Source organism: Canis aureus, chromosome 12, assembly GCF_053574225.1.
Source record: "Canis aureus isolate CA01 chromosome 12, VMU_Caureus_v.1.0, whole genome shotgun sequence".
NCBI lineage: Eukaryota > Metazoa > Chordata > Mammalia > Carnivora > Canidae > Canis > Canis aureus.
The window spans coordinates 31819335-31833671 of NC_135622.1; the positions used below are offsets into that span (position 1 = coordinate 31819335).

Sequence of the window (14337 nt, forward strand, 5' to 3'; positions counted from 1 at the left end):
GGGAGTAGATCTTAAATATTTTCACCACAAAAAATAAATGGTAATTAAGTGACATGATAGAGTTGCTAACTAAAACTCTGGTGGTAATTATTTTGAAATACACATAAGTGTATCAAATCAAAGCATTGTATACCTTCATTGTTATGTGTCAATTATATTTCAGTAAGCTGGAAAAATAAAAGGACACTAAGAGTTAGAAAAAACAAAAAACAAAACTAAACAAACAAATCCCACAGATATACATATTCTTACATATGGACATGTAGGAATATGGAGTCCTCAGACACAGACAAATATAACTGATCATGATGATGTAGATCTCTCCTATTTATAAAACAGAAACCCAACCATAAATTTCTTATGAAACTGCTAGGAAAATTGGATAGGCCATTCATTCCATATGCAAAGGAATGAACTTGGACCTCTACTGCCCACCTTTTAAAAAAAATTAACTCAAAATGGATCAAAGACCTGAATGTAAGACCTTAAATGATAAAATGTTTAGAGGAAAACATAAGCATAAATCTTTATGACATTGGACTAGGCAATGATTTCTTATACATACACCAAAAGCACAAGAAACAAAAGAAGGAATAAACTAATGGGACTTTATCTAAATTAGAAACATTTGTGCTACAAATAACACCATTACTAAAGTGAAAATTGCATGTGTGTGCGTGTGTGCTTCTGTGCATATTTTACTAACTCTACATTCAAATACATGTTGGTACCTTGAAATTGGCCATGATGGGAATATTTATAGAATGGAAATCAACAAATGTTAAAAATCAGGGCTGTTTTTTTTTTTTTTTTCTGGAGATGCAGATGCTTAACAAACTGTGATGCCCAAGGACTTCATGGAAATATATCTTTGAATTATATTCTACAACCAGTCTCATTGCATGCTCTGACTAGCTTTCTTCCTGTTCTCTCTTTTTGTAGTGATGCTGTCCTCCAATCCATTCTCATTGTTCTCTGACATGAATGTGATTATGACATTTGTTTATTTAAAACTTCCTGAGTATCTTTGTAATGGATCCAATGTAAGTTCGCTCCTTGGTGAGTCACAGATACACCAGGTAGAGTTGCCACACAAAGTAAACTTTATTTGCAGCAAAGGAAATCCTGGGGAGTAACTTCCAAAGCTGTGACTCTCTGAGCAAGGATGGATAGGTTCCTTTAATTTAGAGTTAGGATGAATATTGGAAAAGAGGATCCCTGTCTCCATTTGTAGAGGTAGGCATAAGGTCACTCATGCACCTTGAGGAAACATACCTATATATACATTCTGTGTTATGTGAATGAGGCTTGTGCTCCTCCTTGGGCTGAGATTTTAGTATTATAATGAGGTAAAGGTAATGGTCAATTATTTTAAAGGTCACTACATGGTCCTTTCACACAGGCACGAGTTGGGGGGTTACATTCAAACAGGTCTGAGTGGTCTGGGCTGGGTAGAGGTCTTGTCAAGATAGTCACTATTGCTTGAGGGTGATTTCACTATTTGCCTGAGTTAAGGAACAAGCTGGAAAGAAGGGCTTAAGGAAAAGTGTGGGACAAAGGTCATTGAATACAAGGAGGCGGGCAGTAAAAGTCATGTCTTAGGTTCTAGCTTCTGACATCGTCACATCATCTTCAAGATGAAGTTTAGACTCTGTCATTTCAGATCCCTTCCTCTCTGAAATTTTTCCAGTTACTTTGAAGTACTACTTGATGGCATCCCTTACTTTTGGGACTGTGTACCTATAATCCCTTTGTCTGAAAAAATTGTTTTCCTCTTTCTCTGTATGATGTACTCATTTATTCTAAGGCTTACTGAAGTCAGAACATTGCTTCTGAAGAGACTTCCTATACATCTCTCCTTCTGGGCTTTGCTACCTTCTCACCCCCAACACTGTGGGTGAACTAACTGTACTTGCTTGGTATATAAACTTCCTTACTTCTCATTTTAATCAGCTTCTTGATGGGAAGGCTGAGGTTTTATTTATTTCTTTATTCTCAGCATCTAGTATATTTTGGAACATTATAGATGGTAAAAGAAGATTTTGGAATGTGTTAAATTTTTAGGAGAAAAGTTTCCTTTATAAGAACTTATCATATTAGGGAGAGATAACATAAATGTTCTGAAGTGTTGAAAAACTTACCTTGATCGAATTGTATAGCATTCATTGCAAAAGACAGAAAAGGCCTATTTGAAGGAATTTACTGGAGAATTTATAATAATAGTGACTACTTGCATTTGAATAACTTTACATTTGAATACTTGTATTTGTGACGGAATACTAAAGTAAAACAAATTTTAATTAAGATGACAAATCTTCATTGTCCTAAGTGCAATGAAAAATGTTGAGAGATTTTTCTTTACATATAAACTTCACAGAAGTAAGTTAGTCATGACAGCAGACTATTTGAACTTCAATAATATTTATCTCTAAGACTGTCAATTTAAAACTTCAAGGAAGGTAGATAAGATATATTAAACTTCCTTTAACAACTACCAAAATGTATCATGGTTTAACATTAAATATCTTAGAGAAAAGTATAGATAATATATTCACTGCTTTATCAAATAATATCATTTATATTTATTCTTTCTTTATATAATATTAAATACTGCTATGTGTTATACTAAATTCTAGGGAATATAGAAAAGGCCAGAAGACTATTTTTTACCTGGGAGTTCATGGTTAATGGGAGAGAATAGTTCTAGCCAGAAAGAATGAAAGGTATGGTTATTTGTTATGGCAGTATATATTGATGATGATGATGGTGATGATGATAGTGACAAGAGAACAACCATGGGGACAGTGATGATAGGTGTGCTCATTGAGTAAATATTTTGTTTCAGGTGATTTGCGAATTGAATCCTCATTGGCTCCTGTCAACAAATCTGCAAGGAAAATCTTTTTAAATCCTCCCACTTTAGATCATAAATCTGAGTTTCAGAAAGAAATCATGAAACTTTACCTCAAGTAGTAAATAGCAAATTCATTCTTAAATGGCACATAGTAGATTGAGGTTTCCAACAAAATCTATCCAATCCTAGAGTCCAGTTTTTCTTAATATACCCTGGAATGTAAATCAGAAAACAATTAGTTCTTGTCCCATTTCCTGTTAGGTTAGAGGAACTTTAGTCAGTGAACCCTTCTTCAAGTCAGCTTTCTCACCAGTGGAATGGAGATGATAGTGTCTGTCTTGAATATTATCATAGGGATTCTATAAAGACTGAATGCGCAGAAGACCTGAAAAGTTTTTATTCATAAAAGTAAAGCCCTTTTGTGAACAATTCTTGAGGTGTACCAGTATATGTTGTCATCATAAATAATATATAAAAATATAATAATCTACATTTTTTCCAAAACTACAGTTTTGGGCAGCCCAGGTGGCATAGCGGTTTAGTGCTGCCTGCAGCCTGGGGTGTGATCCTGGAGACCTGGGATCAAGTCCCACGTTGGGCTCCCTGCATGGAGCCCGCTTCTCCCTCTGCTTGTGTCTCTTCCTCTCTCTCTCTCTCTCTATAAATAAATAAAAAATCTTTAAAAAAATAAATAAAACTACAGTTTTGATATGGTTCCAAAGGCACACCACAAAAAACCCCCCAACAAAATAAATAATATAAATGAGATTATGTTGTATATAAGCTATAAACTTTAAGAAGAGAAGTTTCTTTCCAGAATTGATTTTTAGATGCTAGCAACCTGAAACGTGATGACTAATTTTCCGGGTCCTATCTCCCAACCAGGAATCCTGAATATTGTACTCTTGTAGAAATTTTCATGCTGCTTTATGTGCTACTTATTGTTAGGTGAGGACTGACATGAATTATGTGTAGCCACATTCAAGGATAATTTGAGGTAGAGAGGGCTTGAAATGCATGCAGTATGGCTCTGTTTCAAAAGTCAAATAGTAATGTCAAGACCTGAAAATGTCTGATGTATATAAATGTATATTTCTCTTTAGTTCTTTTTTTTAAATTGTTTTTCAGATTTATTTATTTATTTATTTATTTATTTATTTTTAAATTTTTTTTTAAAAAGCTTTTATTTAGTTTTCATGAGAGTCAGAGAGAGAGAGAGAGAGAGAGAGAGAGAGGGGCAGAGATACAGGTAGAGGGAGAAGCAGACAGAGAAGCAGGCTCTACACAGGGAGCCCGATGCGGGACTCGATCCCGGGACTCCAGGATCACGCCCTGGGCCAAAGGCAGACGCTAAACCGCTGAGCCACCCAGGGATCCTCTGTTTTTCAGTTTTATAGAGAAACAATTGATGTACATCATTATATAAGTTTAAGGCATGCAGCATGATGGTTTGATTTACATATGTTGTAAAATAATTACCATAATATGTTCATCTTACATCCATCTTTTTAAAAAAACTTTAATTCTATTGTGCTTAATATATAGCATTATATTAGTTTAAGATTTACAATAGAGTGATTCTACATTCCATATATAACTCAGTGCTCATAAAATAAGTATACTCTTAATCCACTTCATCTATTTCCCCTGTCCCCCTATTACTTCCCCTTTGGTAACCATCAACTTTTTCTCTGTAGTTAAGAAACTGGTTTTTTTGCCTCTTTATTTTTTCTTTGTTCATTTGTTTTGTTTCTTAAATCCCACATATGAGTGAAATGGTATGGTATTTGTCTTTCTCTGATTGGCTTATTTCACATAGCATTATACTCTCTAGATCCATCCATATTGTTGCAAATGGCAAAATTTCATTTTTTTGATATCTCAATAATATTCCATTTTGTATATATACCACCTCTTCTTTATGTATTCATCTATTGATGGACATTTGGGCTGCTCCCATAGTTTGGCTATCATAAATAATGCTGCAATAAACATAGGGGTGCATATATCCCTTTCAATTAGTGTTTCCAGAATTTTATGGTAGATACTCAGTAGTGGAATTACTGGATTGTATAGTAGTTCTATTTTTAATTTTTTGACGAACCTCCATACTGTTTTCCACAGTGGCTATATCAGTTTGCATTCCCATCAATAAAATGAGGGTTCTTTTTTCTCCATATCCTCCTAACATTTGTTTGTTCAATTTTTTATTTTAGCCATTTTGACACGTGTGAGTTGGTATCTCATTGTGGTATTTCCCTGATGACGATTGATGTTGAGTATCTCTTCATGTGTCTTTTTGCCATCTGTGTGTCTTCTTGGGGAAATGTCTGTTCATGTCTTCAGCTCATTTTTTATTGAATTATTTGGGGGGTATTTTGGTATTCAGTTATATAAATTCTTTACATATTTTGGATACTAATCCCTTATTAGGTATGTCATTTGCAAATATGTCTTCTCCCATTCAGTAAGTTGTCTTTTAGTTGTGTTGGTTGTTTCATTTGCTGTGCAGAAGCTTTTTAATTGTCCCAACAGTTTATTTTGCTTTTGTTTCCCTTGCATCAAGAGACACTTTTAAAAAGATGTTATGGTTGATGTCAGGTAAATTACTGCCTATGCTCTCTTCTAGGATTTTTATGGTTTCGGGTCTCACATTTACATCCTTAATCCATTTGAGTTTATTTTTGTAGATGGTGTAAGAAGGTGGTCCAGATTCATTCTTGTACATGTAGTTATCCCACTTTCCCAACCCCATTTGTTGAAGAGACTAACTTTCTCCCACCACATATTCTTGCCTCCTTGGTCAAACATTAATTAACCATATAATTGTGGGCTTATTCCTATGCTTTCTATTCTGTTCCATTGATCTATATGTCTATTTTTGTGCCCGTATTATACTGTTTTGGTTACTACAGCTTTGTAATATAACTTGAAGTCTGGAATTATGATATGTCCAACAATCCCAAGAACATCTGAAGAAAGTCCGGATACTGATGATTACATGTAGACTGCATTATATTTAACAACAACAACAACAACAACAACAACAGAAACACCTCTGAGGAACAAAAAGCAGAGTCCCTTGTTTTTTATATTTCTTAATAGCTGAGGGTATCTTAGAAATCATTCTAACCTTAAAGCAGAGAGAGCTTTTGCAAATTAGCAGAAAGAAAATAAAAAGGACAACCAAAGGAAATGTTCTATACTGATCTGTTCAGTCTCTAAATTTATATCCGTGGAAAATACTCCGTCTCCTCTTGACACAGGCATTCTGCTCTCCTTGGCTGCTTCCCATACTTCTGGCCTTGTGGGTATTTGGAAACAGATAAATCAAAAAGAGCTTAAGCATTTAAATGAGCATTTGATATTATAACTCCTACAAGTTAAAGGCTGTTATACAACTATTTTTTGAATACTGGTAGCATTTATCTGCGATTCAAACCTATTTTTTCATCCTATGTATTTGTTTGATTAGCATGATTTTTGACTGTTGACATTTCCAGGACAAATGTGTACAGTAAGGGTGTGTGTAAGGCACTAAACTATTACTACATTGAATTAGCTAATGATAGACAATACCAGTAATTAAATGTGCTTGGTAAAATACATTATAGTATTTCAATATTGCACCTATGCTTTGTGGTTTTTGAACATTATTCTTCCTCATATTTGTGGAAAATGCAATGGTTTGCATGCAGTAATTTCAGTGGCTGAAGAAAAGATCATTTTCTGCTTTCAAACTTCTTCCCTCTAGCACTGATGCCTGAAATTTCTATCCCAGAGAATAAAATAAGGTATTCCAGACTGAGAAATAGAGATTTTTAAGACAGCAACTATGTAACTTCTTACTTCTTTCAGTCCAAAATGTAAATACCTATCTTTTGGTCTTTCCTGAGGCTGGTAGAAAGGAAGAATGAGCAGAAAATAATGGAAAAATTCTAAGATCGTGCAACCTTGCCTACAACTATTATACCTCTGTCATCTAGCAATGTATGCATGAAGAATATTAACTAAATTTCTTAATGCAAAAGTAATTCCATTTTTTACCAGAATGGCCCAATGTATTGTATACATGCTTTTTATATACATAGACTTAGAACTGAAATTCAGGCAGTGTATTTCTTTTTGTTTTTTTATTTTAAAGAAATGTATTTCTATTTCAGAAGTCAAACTGCAACAACATCAGCACTGATTTTTTCCTTAATTCTTTTAGGACTTTAAATACATTACAAAGCCAAATGACAACATCCAGCTCTTGAGTTCTTCCAAAATTTAAAATATGTTCCACTCTCTTTGCTTTTAAGTTTCTGATGAGAATTTGACCCTTAATCAATAGACCCTTTTTCCTGTATGTAAAGTGTGTGTACATATGTGTGCATGTAGATGTTTGTGTGTCTTACCACTTTTAAACTTTGTTCTTTGTCTTTCATATTCGGTATTTTTTTAAAAGATTTTATTTATTTATTCATGAGAGACACACAGAGAGAGACAGAGACATAGACAGAGGGAGAAGCAGGCTCCCTGCAGGGAGCCCAATACAGGACTCGATTCTGGGAGTCCAGAATCATGCCCTGAACCAAAGGCAGACACTCAACCACGGAGCCACCAGGCGTTCCTCATATTCAATATTTTGATCATGATGTGACTCCATATGATTTATTTATTTAGTTATTTTCTTAATGGTCATTGAGAGTTTATATCTAAACTTTGTCTTTTCTCAAATTAGGAAATTTTTGATATTATTTTGTGAAATATATATTTTTGTGCCATTCTCTCTTTCTTCACCTTTTAGGCCTCTATTACGTATTTGATGGACTGTTTGATGTTATGAAATAGGCCTTGAGTTCTATCTTTTCCCCTTGTTTTTTTTTTTATTGAATGATTTGTGTTGATCTATTCAAGTTAACATTTTATTCTATCATTTACCTTAAAAAGTTCAGTTCAGTCCACGTAGGAAATTTTAAATTTTAGATACTATGTTTTCATTCTATAATTTCATTGAGTTTATTGATTATTATTTTTCTCTTCCATGATTTCTGATCTTTTTATTCTTTGCAGGTATGTATTTACTGTTTTTTGCTTGTTTGTTTGTTTGTGTTAAATTGAGGAAGGTTATCAAAGCCAGTTTAAAATATTTGTCTTCTAGTTCCAGCACTGATTCATCTTGGGATTGGTTCCAGATAATTTTGTCACACTCTTTAGAATGTGTTTCATTTTCCTGACTATTGGTATGTTGGGTAATTTTTGTATCATAGCCTGAACACTGAGAATATTAAGTTGTGGAGAAAACAGATTTTGTTATTTATCCCAAATGAGTATCATTTCTTTTGTTTTACCAGGTAGTTATCATGTCTGGATGTGAACTGCAACTCTGTGTTTGGGCAGGAGCTCCAGTCTAAGTTTAGTTGTTCGGTCCTTAGCTGAGGTTTAGCTTTAAATCTATATCTTACATGTGTGGTTCCAGGATCAGTCACAGATGTGGGTACAGAACTTGGGAATACCTTCACTTTATTTTTAGTTCCTTTGGTTCCTCCATTTTCCTGTGGGACCACGATTTCTCCAACTACAGTTTTTTCATTAGCACACTTGCTCGCTTGCACGTTGTCCCTTCTGCAATTGGCCTCAGGTTTAAAGCCACGGAAGTGGGAATTCACTTTGTGTAATGTTCTTCTGCAACACAGTTTTTTCGGGTTGCTGCTTTTTGTGTTATATCCACATTTTATAGTTGTTATGTAAGGGGGAATTATTCTGGAAGTATTTTGCTCCATTCTTACCAGAAATGGAGAGCAATAGGATTTTGTTTTTTGTAGGTTTTTTTTTTTTTTTTGTAAGTAATGATTAAAATGTTTCTCTTATGTCAAAGGAACAGATTAAGTGTGCGTATTGTATCTAATTTACTTGCTGGGTAACATTACATAGTCATTTGAAATCACAGAAAAACCAGCAAATTTGTAATTCTTTCTCTTTCATAAAAATCAAATGTCAAATACCTCTTCAGGTTTAACAAGACCTTTTAGGACTCTACCATAATATAAATAATGTACATCTGTGTGACATGAAATATTTTCATAATTTTCCCCATAATATTGCACAGCAGTATGAATATTTTACTTTATTTGAAAGATCTTATTTTTTTATAAAGTTATCCACATCCGTGATATACTATAGCATTTTACATATTCCTGGCTTCAGATAACTTGTTATAATACTAGGATATGAATGATTAGTGAGTGAATTTTACATTGAATGTTGTATGCATAGCTGTCGTATATTCTCTTTAAGCCCTGTCTAAACAACTTCTCTTTCATATTTTTCTATGTTTTTGTTTCTCCCAGTAAAACACTGTTTTCATTAAATAAGTTATACACAATAAGCAATAGATTTTTGCAATACAAATGAGTATGCTATTCAGTACTTTACAAAACAAATATTTATTTTGTTACTGAAATAGAATCTCACAAACATCATAAACTGAGCCTATTAACAGTATCAGTACCTTCATTTAAGTATATAACAAAATGCCTATATAGCATGATTTTCTAAGTACTCTTTTCTTCTTAATCAGTATTTGTTTGAATCTTTGAAGAATGATGGCTGAAAGAGAATGTATTGAAATTATCATTTTTATTACTTTATGAATTCACCCAGTTTTAATGTAGCATCAAAACAAGTGTTTCCTCAATGATATGTGGGGTTTTGTTTTAATAAGAAATTTTGGAAAAAAATTAAGTTTAATAAATTTCTGAAATATCACATTATTTTAAACACCAATCTTTCCCGTGAACATAAATAAAAATGGTGATTTTTCTTTATAGCCTACATGCTTACATTTAAAATATATTGAAAATCATAATGGCTTAATGTTATCATTAATTAGAACAGAATAATTTCACTATAACCCTCAGCAAAATCTGAATTTTACTTGGTGACCATGACAATGCTTTTATTAACCATCTTATTTGGAAATAAGATATACATCTAAAAAGAAATAGTAAGTGGTTAAATGAGCCTCCTTATCTGGTTCAAAAATAACAGATCCTCAGGGTCAATAGGGTTATTTCCTAATTTGATGAGAGTTCTATACAACTTTTCTTTATTTTAAAAAAGCAATAAAATATACTTCAATAGAAGAATCCTTAGGCCTGTTATAATCTTCTAAAAGATAATAGAAATCTACATCTTTGCCTAGATACAGTATTTCCAATTTAGTACCGTATTGGAACTATCTGGAAGGGAAATGTTTATCTGATTTGACAACATATTTTTTCAAATGTCTTGAATTATGCATTTTCCTGATATAATTAGGCCTTTTGGGGGAACCTAGAATATTGAAAATAATATGCATTCAATTCATTTTTAAGGAAGCTTTTTTGCTGAGATCCGAAATGGCAATAATCAGTATCAAGGCAAAGTACACATCAATTGTCAAATATAATTACAAATTTTGCAGTGTTAAATGGAGATATTGAAGGTAAATATTATTTATGAAAATACCTTGATATCCCAAATAAATGAAATTGAATTTAGATGAAATTATGCTTAACTCTGAGGAAAAAAACATAAATTGAAAGAAAAGGAACCTAATTTGGGGCCTAACTGCAAGAGCAATATAAAGGGATACTTCTCATTAAAGAAAAGTATGTTTTTAAAATGCAGAGAGTGTAACACTGGGGAAAACATAAGGGATAATTATCCATTAACCTGATGTTGGGTATATCAGTCAGGATCTTTTCATGAAGCAGATAACACAATAAACAAAAGACACTGAAAATAATTTAATGAAGTAACTATTTGCTGAGAAAGAAGATGTTACTAAAACTTGGCAAAAGCTGATTGTAGAAGAGGCGCTGCTCTTGCAGGAGCAGTGACCAAAGATACTGTGCAGCCTGGTCAGACTAAAACAATGGCCTGACCGAACAGCGAGCAGAGGGGAAGGAAGTATCATCCAATCTCTGCCTTCTGCTTTTGCCTTGCATTGGCTGAAACTAGTCAGAAACCAGGGCAATGCAGTCCACTGAGCCTCCTGAGACGTGTGTAGAGTGTAGAGGGGCAGACAAAAGATCAGAGGGGCGGAAGGAGATAAGCAACCTTGGGTCACTTTCTTTTGCTTAGGTGAATGTGCATTAGATTTTGTCATATTGCAGTTAATCAAAGTTTTCATGTTAGCAAACTGAAGGTTAGCATGGCTGAAGTATAAAGGGTGAAAGTGCCACACAAACCATAGAAGGTAAAACTTTTACCTTGGATGTTACAAAATAACTGGATCATCTCCACTCCATTTTCATTAAGTGAAGCAAAATCAGTAGATTTTGGTGAATTAGAAGTTTTTGAGTTTATGTCCCAGCTCTGTCACTTATTAATATGTCATCTTGGACACTTATTAAACCTTTTATGACTAAAATTTCTACGGGGTAAGATGGTGACAAGTGGTATTAGAAGGATTAAATGTAGCAGTCTATCCTTATAAATTAAGGTATAGAAGAAATTCTCAGTAAATGTTAGATAGTATTAAAGATGTGACATTACCAATAATGCCATGATTTTCCATATTTTAATTCTGAGGCTTTTTTAAAAAGATAAATTTTGGTTGCTATAACAAAAATAAGTCAATTGGTTTCCTAATAAAAATGGTTTATGTGGGTGTGGAGTTCATATCTGATGTCATTTTCTGGGCCACTATGGTGAAGCTGGTGATATTTCCAAACTTTTGGTATGTGGTCTTGTGGTTGATAATTGTGTCTTTTGAATATACTTGTGTTTTCCAAATCATACACCACTTTAAGATTTTTTTCCCAAATATAGAATGATTGATTAATAAGACAAATAAAAATAACTTTTGTCTAATGGACATTGAAGTAGGTAAGTTTCCATCTTGGTTCTAAGTGTGGCAAAATTATTTAAAATTTTTTCTAATTTTAGCATAATTTTAGATTTATAGAAAAGTTGCAAAATTGTAGAGACATTTCCCATATATTATTCACTGAGCTCCCCCTAATGTTAAACATCTTATATAACTATGTTGTATTTGTCAAAATTAAAAATTAACATTGGTATACTACTGTTTACTGAACTACAGAATATTTTGAATTTTTAAAGTTTTTCCAGTAATGCCCTTTTTTTGTTCCAGGATCCAATACAATATGCTACGTTGCATTTAGGGCAGATAATTTTGTTTGTTTTTGTTTTGTTTTGTTTTACTTCTTACTTGTATTTTGGGGAAAATATATATAACTTTAAATATGGGGTAAAGGAAATATGCTTTTTTTTTAAGATTTATTTATTTACTTGAGGGAGAGAGAGTGCTCATGGTGGTAAGAGGAGCAGAGGGAGAGAGAGAGCTGGACAGGGGCTTGATTTCATGACCCTGAGATCATGACCTGAGCCAAAATCTAGAGCTAGATACTTAACCGACTGAGCTACCCAAGTGCCCCAAGGAAATATGCCTTATTAAGCTATATGAGTTTTCTGGGCAACTGTGTAACAAATTGCCACAAACTTAATGGCTTAAAACAAGAGACATTTTTATATGATTATGTATAACATAATATTAGGAAGTATGGCATTGGTTAATTTCAAATTCCTTTTCTCTCAATTAGAAAGACACTAAAGGGGGATCCCTGGGTGGCGCAGCGGTTTAGCGCCTGCCTTTGGCCCAGGGCGCGATCCTGAAGACCCTGGATCGAATCCTACGTTGGGCTCCCGGTGCATGGAGCCTGCTTCTTTTCTCTCTCTCTTTCGTGTGACTATCATAAATAAATAAAAATAAAAAAAAAAAGACACTAAAGCCTCAATCATGTTTTAAAGAATTAAACAATATGAATGGTATAATTTTTTTAGACATAAATTCAAGCTGAAAACAAAAAGTGAAGCAAATGAGTAGTTGTATCCATTTTAAAGGGCTTCTGTAATACTTGTAATAGTGAAATGTCTTCTGTTGCTACACTTTCTGTCTAGCCTTTTATAATCCACATTTGATCAATTTTGAATTTTTCAACATTGCCACACACTTCCAGTTTAGCAATGTGATCTAAAAATATCATTGTAACTGAAACAAAAAAAAAGAGAGTGAGAGAGAAAAGTGAAACAAACTCCTACAACACAATAGCAATTGAAAACAAACACATAAACTCTGTTAATGGCATATTTTAATTTTTGTTGAAGTGATCTAAATATGCAAGCACAAATAACAGTGTTTAGAATGGTGTTTAGTTTAGAAAAACTAAAGGTTTTCACCCTTAGTTCACAGACAGGGACCTGATGTCTAAAAGATTAGGGGCTGGTCCCTCAGGTCCATGCTCATTATGCTACTATCCATTAAACAGGATTGATACTGAGAAAGCCTGCAGCAGAGGGAAGATAGTGGTTTAAAGTACAAGTTCTGGACAGAACAAAGTTTATTCCAATTCCTCCGCCTATGTGATTTTGATCTCCTTTTATTTCTAACATTTTAATTTGTGAAGTCTGGGTAATAATTCTTTTTTAGATCTGCTAAAAGGTTTAAGTGGTAGATATTGATGCAATTTATCATTTATGTAAAGTCCTTATTAAAATTCTAAATTAATGCTATATACACAATAAGTGGTTGTCTTGTGATTAGGAGCTCTGACTCTGGAGTCTAAGAAAATTGGTTTTGAATCATGGTTCTTCTATTTAGCTGTGAAAAAGAAAAAAGGATAATGATAGTGCCTATCTCATAGTATTCTTTCGAGTACTCTGTGAGATAACTCCTGAAAAGCAAGAACTCAATGAACGTACACATTTCACTATGTTGCTAGTAATAAACATGAAGATATAGTGGTGTTGATCAAGGTAAATGACTCAATGGGCACAATAAAAGACTTGCACACAAATAAAAGCTTAAACTAGGGCCGTTGTACATTTGATCAGGTATACAGTGTCAACAATTAGCTTTGAAGAATGAAGTATTCTTAAGAATTTCTTAGTTTTATTTTACAGTAGGAAAATAAATATAATATGTAATTAGAAATACAGTGATGAACATACAGCAACTCATGAGTCTTAGATTTTATGCAATTCAAGTACTGAAGATAATTTTTAAATGTCTCAGATATCACCAAGTGTTCTGCTTAAAGGATATATTTTCTTATTACATTTTGCACAAAGTAAAATGAGACTATTGGGAATAGTGTACAAGAAAAGGATCCTGCCTGATGCAGACTGTCAGAATGTCTTTACTAACCTTATACAAGGACATTGCTTTTTTTAGTAGGAGTATATTGCTCCAGAAATCTCATAGCTAGAGAATGTTTGAGGGCAGATTATACTAAGTATAGAATAATACTGTCAACATTAACCTAAATAGCTTATTTTAGAACTTGTAAAATAGAACAGCATATGGTGGTGACATCATAAGACTTCATCTGTGACAATACTATTTGCAGTAATTAAGGTCACCCTATTTTTTTCTGTAGTCTCATAAATTACCAAACTAATCACTATAGAGAAAAAGTGCTTTACATTTG

The 14337-nt window shown here is 33.3% G+C and overlaps 1 long non-coding RNA gene across 1 annotated transcript in view; it reads left to right on the forward strand.

Annotated features, from left to right (window-relative positions):
* Nucleotides 1-14337, forward strand: part of LOC144280927 (uncharacterized) — a 764680-nt gene that overhangs the window by 460047 nt on the left and 290296 nt on the right. The window lies entirely within an intron of this gene.